At 32.7% G+C, this 14,015-nt stretch overlaps 1 protein-coding gene and 1 long non-coding RNA gene across 6 annotated transcripts in view; one reads left to right on the forward strand and one right to left on the reverse strand.

Moving 5' to 3' along the window:
• The window catches only part of GRIK2 (glutamate ionotropic receptor kainate type subunit 2), a 357,572-nt gene that overhangs the window by 228,177 nt on the left and 115,380 nt on the right, over positions 1-14,015 (forward strand). The gene's annotated exons all lie outside the window — the stretch shown is intronic.
• The window catches only part of LOC135296439 (uncharacterized), a 55,924-nt gene that overhangs the window by 7,077 nt on the left and 34,832 nt on the right, over positions 1-14,015 (reverse strand). Inside the window, exon 3 of the long non-coding RNA XR_010358551.1 lies at positions 1,425-1,496. This is a non-coding gene — a long non-coding RNA (uncharacterized LOC135296439). The remainder of the gene's footprint in view (positions 1-1,424; positions 1,497-14,015) is intronic.

The following is a 14,015-nucleotide window of genomic DNA, read 5'->3' on the forward strand; positions in this document are numbered from 1 at the left end:
AACATCATGTCAAACTACTTTTCATTCTGTGATTTCTTCTTTCATTTCTTTCTTTGTTTCGGTTACTCATTTACATATTTCATGTAGTATTTGATTGCCCAAATATGTCACAATCCTAAATATACTTTTGGATCTCAACGTACCTTGAATCTTAAGATCTCAAGGGTGTTTACTAAAACTTTTGGAGAGAATTCAGTTCGAGAAACAATCTTCACTAGTAAGATCTTCTAAGTTTTCATCAGTGAATAGCTGATGAAATGATGGGTGTACTTGGTGGCCTTCAGTTTTGATTTTTGACTGACTAGAATTGTTCTGTTTGATTCATTGGGCTTCACAGAGTTCATTGCTAGACATCTGTCTGAATTCCATTCACTTTTTATCTAAATCATTATTTCTAACTGCCTGTGACATTTTAATAATTACATTTGCATTCCCTTCATCTTTAGAACAAGCTGGAAATGCTGAAAGATATTATGCCACACTGTGTTGTCATTTCTTGTCAGACACACAAAATCTTGTCTTACACTCTCAGAGTTTACATGCCCAGTTCTCTGTAGCTTTATTTTTGCACACTCGATGGCCAAGCTGGAATGTTACAAAGATACATACTCTGGAAATTGTTTTTGAAAGTATCTCTGCATTCAAAACAGTGTTATTTCTCATAAAAGACTTGTAATAGTCTTTAAATAATTGGGTTTAAGTGAAAGCAAAGTAGATGTCCTCTATCTAATTTTATGTTTTCAAATGTCTTGGATAAACAATTTCCATAAGTGAGTCAAAATCTGAAGGCTGCTTATCACGAGTTCTATGGCATCACATAAAATAGTTCTTCACATCTACTATGGGCAGAGGTTTGTTAATTTCTTTGTACCATATTAACATCCATTAACAAATAATGCCATAGTCCATGCTTGCAAAAATCCATCTGAGGTACAATTTTTTTAGTTTTGAAAGATTCTTTATAGTGCAGGCATTCATCCTTTTTTTTTATCAGCCCTTGATAATTACCAGCATATATAGTACATGGGAAGAATATTGGCTTGCTTTTATGAAGGAGGTTGATTGAAAATAAGTTGAGTCTCCAGAAAAAGTGCTTCAAATTCAGTTTTTTTGAAATTGGATAATTTAATTCTGTTTTGTCAAAAGTTTCTTCCTCTATATGTAGCAAGTTTAGACTTGGCACTTTGTATATTTATTTAGAAGATGATAGCATGGAACATTAAATGTGCCTAAAGAGAAGGGTTCCTCTATAATGAAACGGAATCTTTTTAAAGTTAAAATGATCTTTTTGAGAAAGGTCAGTGACTCATGTTTTTGGAGTTAGAGGACAGAAGGTTTATTTGCTTTAATTGAGGTTTTGTTTATTTTATGTGTTTTACTCTGGCATGTATAGTATTTGTGGGGAGAAGGAAACTGTAACTCACCACAATGCACAGCAGCAGTTTTCTCATGAGATATGCAAAACCTCATTCTGATGAGAAGTGTAGTCCCCCTACCTAAAGAACAGAACACAAGGATCTACTGGAATGGAAATAAAGTCAAGGATCCAAGAAGGTACCATAGTGTTTTCAAAAGATTTTGTTAATATTTGGTGTGAGTGCTAATTTGATCATGTGCAAGTTAGTTGATTGACTGATTCCTTTTCCCTTAGCACCAGTGTGTGAATTTACAGATTGCCTGATATATTAGAAAATAAATTCAACCAACAGCTGAACTGTTGGTGGTATTTTGTTTGGTTGTTTCTTTTGATTTGGTTTGTTCTTGTTTGGCATTGTTTGTTTGTTTGGTTTTTTGGGTTTTTTTTCCCAAAGTCAAACAGAAAACTGTTTGTAGGAGACATTTTATTTGTTGAAGTAATTTCATGTATGCATCCTACTTGGAATGCTTTACTAACAGTGAACAGTCTCCTCATAAAAAAAGTAAAGGTTATGGTGAAGGGATGGAAAATTGAATGTTAGGAGTCATAGTTTCTATTTACCCTTCTTCTGGAAGATCCAGAAGAATAAAATAATATTAAGCAAAAATGGCTGAAGGATTGAAAAGCATTTTTCATGCTAAATAAGCCAAACATGAAAATGATCATTATATTTTGCAAAATATGTGGACCCATATGCAATAAATTTCTTTATTTAATCTAAATTAAGAGGGAGAGGTAAACCATTGGAAGAAAATTCAAGATGATACAATGGTTATTAACCTTGTAGAAAATTGTAGGAATAGATGTTCAGTGGAATGAAATAGCTTATGTCGGATAGTATTTCAGAGTTCTCTGTTGGATTATTTAACTTCAGGATTACTTGAAGGAAAGGAAAACTTGGGTAACAAAAGTATTTTCTGAATTTTACTCCATTATTTTCTAAAATAGACCTTGTCTCGTTACATAAAGTTAAAAATGCAGATGCAATTCTCAAGTACTTTTAGATATTTGTAACTGAAGAGTCAATTTTCAAATTGTTTGGAGTGGTGGAATATGCCTGTCAGAATCTAAGAGGTTTGTTTGTTTAGGTTTTTTCTTTCTTTTTTAAAAATAAGCATAGGTTTCTGGCTTCAGAACCAGGAGTAATTTAGTTTTTGCAAATTTAGTTAATGAAAATTTTCTAAATCTCTTTTCTCTCAATCATCACAATCCATTATATCCTGAGAAATAAATTGAAATAGATTTTTAAATACGGCTGAATTGAAGGGAAAACAAACAGAAATAGAAAGCCAACCCCCAAACCAAAATAAACTTGACAGAATTTTTGTCTTTTTGAAAGATGGAGCATTTGTTTCTTGGAGGAAAAACTTACTAGACATTGGTCATGGTTAAACATTGGACTTCAAACTAGAAGCAAATCTTTAAAAGAAGTAAGGAATTAAAAAGTGAATGTTTCTTGACTTTAAGTATTCAATGTGTTAGAAAAATATGATTGTTCATGACAAGTGCCTGTAGACAGGCATATGGGAATTATTTATCTCCAGATCTTTCTGATTTAGCTGCTTGCAGTTTACCTTTCTTATGCAAGACTTCCGCCTCTAACTCATTAGAGAGTATTAGTCATTTAAGCACTGAAATAGCTTGATCAGAAGTCAGTCTGAAACAATAATGATAATTGGTTTTGATACTGAAATGAAATCTGTAGTGTGTCTGTCAAGCATTTCTGTTTTATGTATGGAAGTCACTCAGTGTTAACTCAAATGATGGTGAAATTGTGTTGTGTAAATCCAGTCACACATTTTCAAGCTTAAGAATAGTGGGTGCCTTTTTGTTGTGTTGTTTAGTTCGTTTGTTTGGTTAGTTTTTGTAATTTTTTACAGTATTATGAAAAATTTTGTCTTAGGCAACAAAGGTATCCTTCTTACAGGAAAATTATTCAATATTAAAAATTTTGAGCACCATGGTTAAAAATCCCACATCAGCTAAGGGATATAGGTTATTTTATTATAAAATAGTAGGTGTTTAAAATATCAAAACATTTTTCGTTAATAATTCTTAGAGCACATCAGAGACAAGTTTAAATATAAGCAATTTTTTAATAAAGAGGGTTGTTCTGGCACATCATTCTCATTATACTGTTTGTTTTGTATTGTGTGGCCATTAGACATGCAGCACCTTCACTTGCCATTTAGGATTTTGCTAAACCCTTTACAACAGATAGCCACTAGCTGTGAGAAAGAAACTAAAGACAATGTTATTTCAGCTTGATGAGATAATATAATTTCAGAAGACTAAAGACAGCAAACCACCCAGATCTACTGCCTCTTTCTATTTTGTTTTTTTCTTTCCTCAGCTATGTGGGGCAGGAGTGCTGTATGGAAAACTTCTTATGGGGTGAATAATGAAGTGGTAGATAGCAAAAGAAGGTCATATAATTTCTGTCCATTCTTCCAGATATTCTTGTTCTTTCTTAGGAGAAATGGCTTTAGCTTTACACAGAACAGGATGCCAATTTGCTTTTAACTTATTTTGTTTGTGGAAGTAAAGGTATAGTGTTCTGTACTAGAGAACCATCACCAGGGATATCAAACAGTTTTCAGCTGACAGTACCATAATTAGTTCCTGTTCTGGAGAAATTTTCTTGGTAGATATTTTGGAGGGGAAATCAAAAGGCTTATAGTGTAATGAATGTTCAGACAAATTCTTTTGGAAGGAATTTCACTGCTTAGAAAATTCTCTGGTTTTGTGGCTGACACAATGTAACCAATGAGCCCAGTCCAGAAGAAAAATGGAAGCAGGCTGCAGAATTTTTTGCATTGCACTGCTTTGCTGTGCTCACAAAGCGTGGCAAATTTAATGTCAAATTGCAAAAATACCTGAAAAAGGCTTCAAATTTGTCGTATTTATCCTCCACACACTTCTCTCTCTTACTTTCTCTCTCTTGCTCTCCTCTTCTTCTAAACGAGCATGCTAGAGGAGAGTCAGTACTTAATTTTGTCAAATCTGGTCAGTGTGCCCTTCATTTATGGCAATGAAAGGAATTTTCACCTTGCTTCAAATGTAACTGTAATTGGATAAGTTAGTAGGTAGACACATACCAGAGACTCCTCATAACTTTCTGCACAGCTGCTGCTAGAAGCTCAGCTCTGATTTAAGCTTAAAGGTCGATGGGGATTTTTAATGTTCATAACACCTTCCTCATCATCCTGCCCTCTATGCTGTGTAGGCATTTGTGCCTGACCAAAAGCAAATGTCACCAGGAGTAAGAATGATGGTGTTGTGCCTCTATGCACAAATCTATATGACTCCACAAGTGAACGCAGTGAAGGTTTCTGGATGGTAGGGGAGGCTTGACTGCGCTTTCCTGTAACACAGGACAGCTTGCAGAGCATCACTAAACAGGGTCATGTCATGTTGTTACATAGCCAACACCAAATACTTGCTTTAAACAATTCACAGTCCAAAACGAGTATTTAAATAGTTAAATAGGAGCAAAATTTCTATAAATTATGAAGAAAATGAAGTGAAAAATGAATAAATTTCTTAAGAAGTTAGGTTCAGCAGTTATTGTTCTTCAGCTATGTAGGCAGGAGAATATTTCAGTTTGCTGTTTACATTATAAAGCAATAGAATTTGGAGGAGGATTTTGAAAGAGAGCTATTGCTCTTTGCCTTGAGGCTATTCTCAGTCTGGAGTCTGAATAAGATTCAACTGGCGCTGGTGGAATAGCTACACAGGTTATCCTATTGCAGTGACATTAAAATCAATTCGAAGTTTGTCTTTTTATTGGAGAAGAGCAGTGGATATAAGAAACAGAAAAAAAAGGAAAAAAAATATGAAAAGTTACACTTCAGATTAATTTATGTGGAAAGGAATGTATTTGGAACTTGATGGAAAGATCTGCAGATATATAGGACAGGAGTATGCATTTATTGCCTTTGCAGAAATAAATTGCCTCTAGAGCCTTTATCTCTAAGACACTGGTATTACAGCAGCTGAATCTCTCCCATGTTCTTTAACTCACATATGTTTATTTTGACAGTTTGGTCAGAGGGAAGATAAGAGATTAAATTCAGGCAGGCCATGTGGTATTAGTAGCAGTAGGTTTTGAGTCCAGTGATAGGGCTATACAGAATACAGAATGAAGTCACATGAGTGATCCTTGGTAATAAAAAGTTGATGTAATTGACCTTCCTCAAAAAAGAAGATAAAGTCCTATGCATGGTCTGTTTCTGTTGAAAAGAATGTTGCTTCATATGGCCAGGAACAGTTTGGATCTAGTCTCGACATTGAAATATTACTTCTAGAATCACAGTTTCTTGGAAAAAATCTAAAAGAAATATTCTGCTGAGTCAAGACTTGAAATACTTAGTGTCCTAACAGAGTTTTATTAAATTGGAGAGTTGGAGGGGTGAATTCCAGCTGACTGGTAGCTCTGTGAAGGTGGCATCTTGGTGGTGGTCATGTGAGGATGTGAGTTTCTGACTATCAGAGCTGTCAATCAAAGAAGCACTGGTATTTCTTTAATATTGAGCTGAATATATTATAGCTAGCTCATATCCAGGCCTCAGGGTGCTATTTGAAGGTGAGAGAAAGGTTTCTAGATAATGAAAAAAACCCAAACCAACTTCAAATATTTATCCATGATCAGGATATGGAGCTGCAATTCAATAGGGTCCCTGAAGAAAACCCTTGTGGTTCAGCTGCAGTTATCATCAAATTTAAAATGTGCCTTGTGTTGAAATCCTTTAACCATGATTGCTCCCAGAGAAAGCCTGTGTGTTCCATTAGCAGTCACTGATATATTTGTACAATTATTAGTACAAACTGTACAAGTTGAAAATCATAATGGTATAATCAGAAAGGAGGAAACATTTTGTAATCAACTTCCAGTATACAAGATTGTCCTGCCATGTTCCTGCAGCATCCAGCACACAAGCTCTTCCCTGGTTTGACAGTGGCACAGTCATAAAGACCGTGTATGTACATTGCAAGGGCTGGAGGTCAGGGCTTGCTTCTGGCACAGAGGACCAGAAAGTTCCATGATTAAGGGCTCCATCATCCCAGTTATCCCACCCACAATTCTTACCAGGATTTCCTGCCTCTTTAAACCTCATCTGGCTGTAGCATGAGCCAAAACTGTGGACAGGAATGCTCTAACAAATAAATTGTATGGATGATCACATGCCACTGCTGAAGTCAGTCCTTCCCTTCACTTACTGATATAGATATAACCATGGCAGCTCATAGAATATATGTATTCCTATTTATTGTAAATTTTTGATGAGAAATGAATCAAGCATTTTAAATGAACAATTATTGATATGTTTATATTATGTAGAAATATTAAATAAAAATATTATGCTTTTTTAGAGAGGGTGGAAAACCAAAGAACAATACACCATAAAAAAGGCAACCAGCCAAACTCCAAACGATAAAACAACAATTTTCTGGTCTTAATTTGAGACAATAAGACTTTTGAAATCAGAGTGACATGTAAGTGCACAAAATACTTACTATAAATTAATTACTCCAAAATATTCCACATGGCCCCAATATATCACAATTAAAGTTTTCATTTACTGGTTTTATTTAAAGGATGTTCTATTTTGACAATTTTAAAAGCAGATGAAAACATAATATTGGTCTTGAAAATGTTTTAATGGTTTATTCTGTATGTAAAAATCACATTCAATGTGCTTATATTAACAGATATCCTATTATGAAGTGACCCTAGTGTAAAAATTTTTTTTAATTCATGTCATTCTGATGGGTGACATTTAATGTATGGTGAAGGGCAACACTGAATTGTTATGCACTCTAAACTAGATATTTCCTTGGCTGTGATGCTAAATGTTTGTCAGGAAGGTAGTTACAAATTTAATAGAAAGGCTAGATTTATTATACAACCTTTGAATGACCAAACTTTTTTAAAGAAATCCATATAGTTTACATTGCAAAACATGATTGCACACTTTATTATGTGCCTGTAGGGGGTCCTCTGCAGTATCTACCCCTTCCCTGCAACTTGTGACAAACTCTTGAGTAAGCTGAAGAAATCACTGAGTGCTTCACTTTTAAAAGAGGGAGTATTTGAATTTCTCAAGTACATTTCTCTCTTATACTGTTTTATTCTGTTAAAGATAAATAATTACCAGTTTATTATTTTATGTTAGTAGTATAGAATAGACTATCACTGTTTAATGTTGTAATCCTTCAGAGGCAGTGGTTGGTATGTGGTTTTATTTAAAAATAATTAAATGTAGAATGAATGCAATGCGTTTGCAGCTCCTATCCTTTATGTAGGATGTCGAGATTTCTTAAGTTAGGAACAGACTAAATATAATCTTCGAAGATGTGTCAGCTTGATAAGTATTCATGTAAGGCAATTTCTGAGAACTCAGCCCACCCTTGCAGTTTAGGAACATTACAAAACCTAGTGAAGTCTATGACAGTGATAGTACATGATAGTTTTAGACTATCACAAATACAAGGAGTAACATTCTCCACATAAAATGAAGAAATCCTTTGTAAAGGTATATGTAATCATTGCATAGAGCTATTATTTCTTATGTAACATAGATGATTTATTCCCTGGAAGCATGAAAGCATTTATTTTCCCGATTGTGTTGAGTATGGGCTAAATATCAATGTATGTTATTTCAAAAAGTTGATCTAAGATATTTCTAACATTCTGCTAATGAACATTGTGCATATTCTTTGTATATTCTTTGAATGTTAACAGACCAGGTCTGCTGATTTTCTTTGACAATAACTTATGAGTTCCAGATCAGATCTTCAGTTTTTTCAGTTTTAGTAAATTGCTTTAGTGATTTACTAAAATCTTCTTGAAGGTGTGTTTTGGGGAATATAAAGGAGAATCCATGCTAAAATTGCTTTTCTTTAGATTTAACAGTCTAGGCTCTAGGAGCAGGTCAATTAATTTACTTGGAAGGAGTCAAGTTATTTTACATATTAAACTTAGCAGAATTGTATTTTTTTTACAATCATTTTAGGGTTGCTTAATGAGTCATTCTTAATTCAGGAACAATTTAAAGGCAATGGAGATAATTGATACTTCTTGGAACAAATATAAACAATGTGTTATTCAAATATTTAACATATATTAAAATAATATAAAAATGGGGAAAAATATATACATTTTATTTTAAAAACATTAGAGTACTGTTTCATGGTCTCAGGATGTCAAAGGCTTTACTTTGACATAGACATGGCAATTTTAAAGATAATTCTCTTCATAATACACAGCAGCATTATATTTTTTGTTGCCACATGACAGATTGCTTTAGTTAAAATGTGTGCAGTTTTACTAGAATTAAAAAATCCAAGTATTCTTTATTCTGGGCTAAACAAAAAAGAAAATTATTCTATATAAAATAAGTCATTTTAAAACAGGAAAAGCTTTCAATTAGAGAACAGGAACACAAAGGAGAAATGATGGAATTATAGTGAAGAGAGAATTATGTGGAGAAGATAAATTATACTTTACTATTTGCCTTTTTTCAGAATACAGAAAAGGAAAGAATGTTAAATCAAATTGAAAATAACAAATTTAAAACATAAAAGATAATTTAATTACTTTTATTCTTGTCGATTGTTAATTAACGTCTAAAACTTTTCTTAGGCTAAAATAAAAAATGAGTGCTTTGCAATAAAACTATAGTGATTAATCATACAGATACATCTGAGATAGTGCTTCATGTGTGAAGCAAGTGGTGGAGTTTATAAAGAAACTTTCTCAGTAGCATGTGGGCAATTTCAGTTTTCATGCTTTTCAACTTTTTTTCATCTTCATAAAAAATGCTAGAACTAATACCAGTCAGAAACAGAATATGTTTTTGTAGCAACTTTTCATTATCTCTTTTCAGAGAGCAGTAGTATTGAGGAAAAAAAAAAATCACCAGTGTGGTAAATAGCAGGAATTTTCATTTTCTCATGTTAATATTTGCTATGATAACAGTCATATCTATTGTGAAAATTTGAGTGAAATAGTAAACCTACTTCATAGATGGTGCTGTGTGATGTCATTTTATTTCATGTTCTGTGCATTTCATTAACCTGTTTTCACTGTCTATTGTGAAAATTTTTTGTGCGTCAGATAAATCCACTGGTCAATGCATAGATTTGGGAAATTTTATTCTAGACTGTAGGTCTGTTACAGCATCCCCAGAGATCGTGGAAAATATTTCCATCAACTTGTGTAGGTGTTAGTTAAGGTCCATTTGAAAATATAAACCAGTAAACAACATAGAATACAATTAAGTACAAAAAGATATTTCAGTGAGGTGAACATATATAAGATAAAATATAGGATATATAGCATAAACTATTCTCCTGAGTTTCTTGAGTTAGTATTTGAAGCAATGGTGAAAAATATGGCCTTAAATTTGGCCTCTATGAATGTTACTGGCATCATGACCATTATGAAACAAAAGCTGCAACTGTCATCTAAGTTGGTTCAGAATATGCACCTGAATATTTATTTTACTATAGTAAGTGACAATTAGGTAAGTTTTTCCCTACTTCCCTTTTAATAATTCCTGATTTATGAATTTATGTCTAGCAGTTCAATTAGGTTAAATGATGTGTTGAGACTGAAAGTTGTTGTTGATTAAAATATCTATAAATCATGCCAGACAGAGTGGTAAACAGGTAGGCTTTTATTCTTGTGAAAATTTTAAGAATAATGAAAATATTACTTAATGCATTGTTCAGTTGAAGACAAGAATGTGGGGGAAAAAAAAAAAGACAAAATTTGATTCTTAATGATCTACAGATAATTTTCAGTTTAGGTAATGGTTGTTGTTTGGGGTTTTTTCTAGGCGTGTTTAATAACTGCTGATGTTTAAGCAGTTCTATCTGTAATAATAAATGTCAGCTTCTGTATTTAAGGTCAGAGGCTTAAAAAAATTTTGTACATAGGTATTTTTAAAAGTGTCTCTACCTGTTTACTGCGCTGTCATTATTAAAGACCTCACAGACAACTAGTACTTCACTTTTATTTATTGCATGTAATTTTGATATCCATTTTTAAAAAGACATAAAAATGCACATAAATAATTCATGCATATAACTAATCATAAAATTTAACGTGAATGTATATATTTTATAATGACAATTAGTATTTTTCAGTAAATTAAAAATATATTTATCTGTATATTATATTTCATTATGTAGATTCAGTAAAAGATAGTGTATACAAATTAAAAACATTGCTAGGGGCATATGAATTTGCTGTGTCTCATGCAGTCTTACATTATATTAAATCATGACATAAAAGCAAATATGTTTAGTTAAGTTGTTAGTGACATCCTTTCCTTTGAGAATACTTCATAAAAACAACATGTGGCTTAGTTGTTTGATGCTTACAATAATCCTCCTCGCATTTTCACCTAATTAACCCTAGAAAATTCATTGGAATATTTAGCTCTTTGTATTATTTTTTAATATATTTTTTCATTTCATTAAAATTGAACCTTTTTTTTCAGGTAAAAAAAAAATCAGTACAATAATTTAACCACTGATTTTTGGTTTTGCTTTAAAGAACAGCAAGAAAAAAGGGTTTGTGGTCAGGTGAAAATATTTTTGCTGAGTTGCCTAATATATTACTGCTGTTTCATTTACAGAAAACAATACCGTTATTTTGCATGAACTTTTTCCTTCTTCATTCTCAAATTTAAAGCCACTCTGCCATCAACAATGTATGTATTAAAAATTGCCTTATAGCAGCAAAAAAGAAAATTCAGGCATAATATAAAGCAATTTTAACTTGGATGGATTAATTGTACTGTTATATTCAAATGAGCTATAGCAAGTGTTGGGTCCATTCTGTCAGTCCTTAATCAAAGAAGCATGGATAAAATAATAGAAGTTTCTCCATAATTATTATCTGTTTATTGTTTAATGAATGTTTGAGGGTTTTTATTTTGTTTTGGGGTTTTTTTTAAAGAATAAACCAGAATTAATTGCATGTGTATTTCTACAGGGACGATATAACTTGGAGATTGCATTATTGCACTTGAACTTGGCTGAAAGTGCAGTATGTTGAACTTTACATTATAAGTTTGTTCAAGGAGGTGTGCCCTTAAATAATGTATCCAAAACAGCACGTATTTGATTTTTGGTCTTTTTCTTCAACTTTCAGAAGCATTAATATTTTGCACATGAAAATGAGCAAGAAAGAAATATTATCCATCTCTTTAGCATTTATCTTTTGCTTACTGTCTGAGTTAATTTTGTGGCTAAAACTGAAAGCAGGTTGAATCTCGTGAGAAGTGCTTGTGACAATATAGTGCCCTTTATATTTTATCATTCTTAACATTTTTTCCCTTGTTTGTAGTGAAAAGAAAATGTTTTATTTGAAGTTTTACAGTGCAGAGTCACACTGAACATTTTTAAAGTATTTGAAAGTATATACTTTTAAAGTTGCCAGCTTCCCCTTACTGGATTGTAAAATATGGAAAACTAGTACTGTTTCATGTAGTTAGACAATTATTGCCCAGGCAAATTTGAAAGGACTAGGCAGTATTTCAGGAACTGCTTGATTTCACTGATGTGATCAGATAAATATAACAGAAAAGAGAAATCTTATGTTGCCTGAAAATGTGAGGAATTTCATAGTCGAATGAGTGTTTAGATATGACAAAACAGGATTCTTAAAAGCATGAACCTGACTTTATGACCTGGTTTATAAACCTGTGATTTTTTTTTTGTTTACTCTAGAGATCTAGTGATTATGCATTACTGATATTGATTGTTGCTTAACTTAATAATAGAACTGATTATGTCCTGTTTCACTTTCTGTCTGCTTTTTATAACTGGAAAGGATCATTGCCATTTGTAGTAGCTTGAGATTAGATCACCCCAGTTGAATAAATGTAACTGGGTCAGAACAAATTGCCAAATATATTCACCTCTTCAGGATGAGTGGCTACATGAACTGCACTGTAATTTCCTTTTATTTTTTGCATTGTGAACAAAACTAGTAGACATTGTGAGCACAACTACTAGTAAAATGAAGGCAATATGAGTTTGGCATGATAACAATGTTATTGCTAATGATTTTCACAACTTCAGAAACTGAATTAAATTGAAATAAACAGTGCCAATAATTCCAATGCTTTGAAACCAGAACATTCTGAATGGATATATGTGCAATCCTTGGCTCTTCCAAGTCTGTGGTAATTTTAATTGAAATTCTTATTTGCATATAACTGAGCCACCCAGACAGAACCTACAGCAATATTTCCTAAGCTCCAGTGTATTCCTGCTGGTGTTTCCTTTTTCTTATGACTGAACTGATATTTGTTCTGCAGTCTGTTGATTTCTGGAGTAACAATCCATTACAGAGTCCATCCATCAAGGGTATTCCTTCTACACTCTAAGATGCGTCAATACCAAAAAATGTCTTTTAAGGAATCTATACATTGCCAGACAATACAGTGACTCTGCTCTGGAAAGTAACAGACAAACATACAAACATATTCACACCCATACCCCCATTATTCCCTTCCCATTGCAGCAAGGGCCTATGCTATTTTTCTTTTTTTTTTTTTTTATTTTTTTGGAACTCTTCCATGATGCAGATAATATTCTTTTGTCTTTGTTCCATAAGGAATTCTTATATTCGGTTTTCTTATCAAGTCATTTCAGAAGCAATTTTTTATATTTTGTATGGGTCAGTTTGGTAGTAATAGTTGTTAAACATGCTTATATACTAAAGAAACACATATATAAATTTAAATAATATCTACTCATGTGAAATACACAATCATAAATGCCCTACTTTTCTGAGGAAAATGAGTTAATTTACCATGTCTCTTATCCCAAAGGGATTAAAATTGAACCCTAGATTTTATTAGAAATCTCTTTTAAGGGCAGATCACAGTTTTCCACTGAAACAGCTCTCATTTGCTTTTGAGCAGCAAGTGGTGATGATTTCGAATGCCTCATCTTTCTCTATAATCCTGTGATAATTGCATCCATTTAGTCCACCATGTAAGGCATCCATGCATTTTAATCTTTTGTTTGCAGATACCTTAGCACTTCTCATGCTTTCCTGTTGAATGCTAATGGAGAGTGCAAGTCTAAGCCTATTCAGGATAAATAAGCAGTTAAGTAAGAGCTTTCAAACCTATAGCCTCACTAAACTATGTAATGCATTGATCAAGTGTCATTTTTACACATAATTCTCAGAGATTGCTTCCAAATGTTTAATTTCAAGAGAGAGACGTTTAATGAATATGCATTCATTAAAGTGATAGATTTTGAGTTTGAGTGCATTTCTGCATTTTGTCATTGTTTTGTGGCTTACATTGCCATTAAATGAAAAAATATGTCCAACCTGCATAACAAAGTTCTCTAAAACCCTACAAAGCAATTAATGGAGATTCACTATCTTTTAACTGATTGCAGTAAAGACAGAACCTGGTAGATGTAGAATAGCTGACATTTTTTCCTTCTAATTTACTTTCAGGAAATACATATGAAAAGATACAACAAAATTAACTTACTGGCAGACATAAAAAAGATTATTAGGGAATGATAAAAAAGTGAGATTGTTCAAAAGGTTACAGTA

This window comes from Passer domesticus, chromosome 3 (genome assembly GCF_036417665.1).
Source record: "Passer domesticus isolate bPasDom1 chromosome 3, bPasDom1.hap1, whole genome shotgun sequence".
NCBI lineage: Eukaryota > Metazoa > Chordata > Aves > Passeriformes > Passeridae > Passer > Passer domesticus.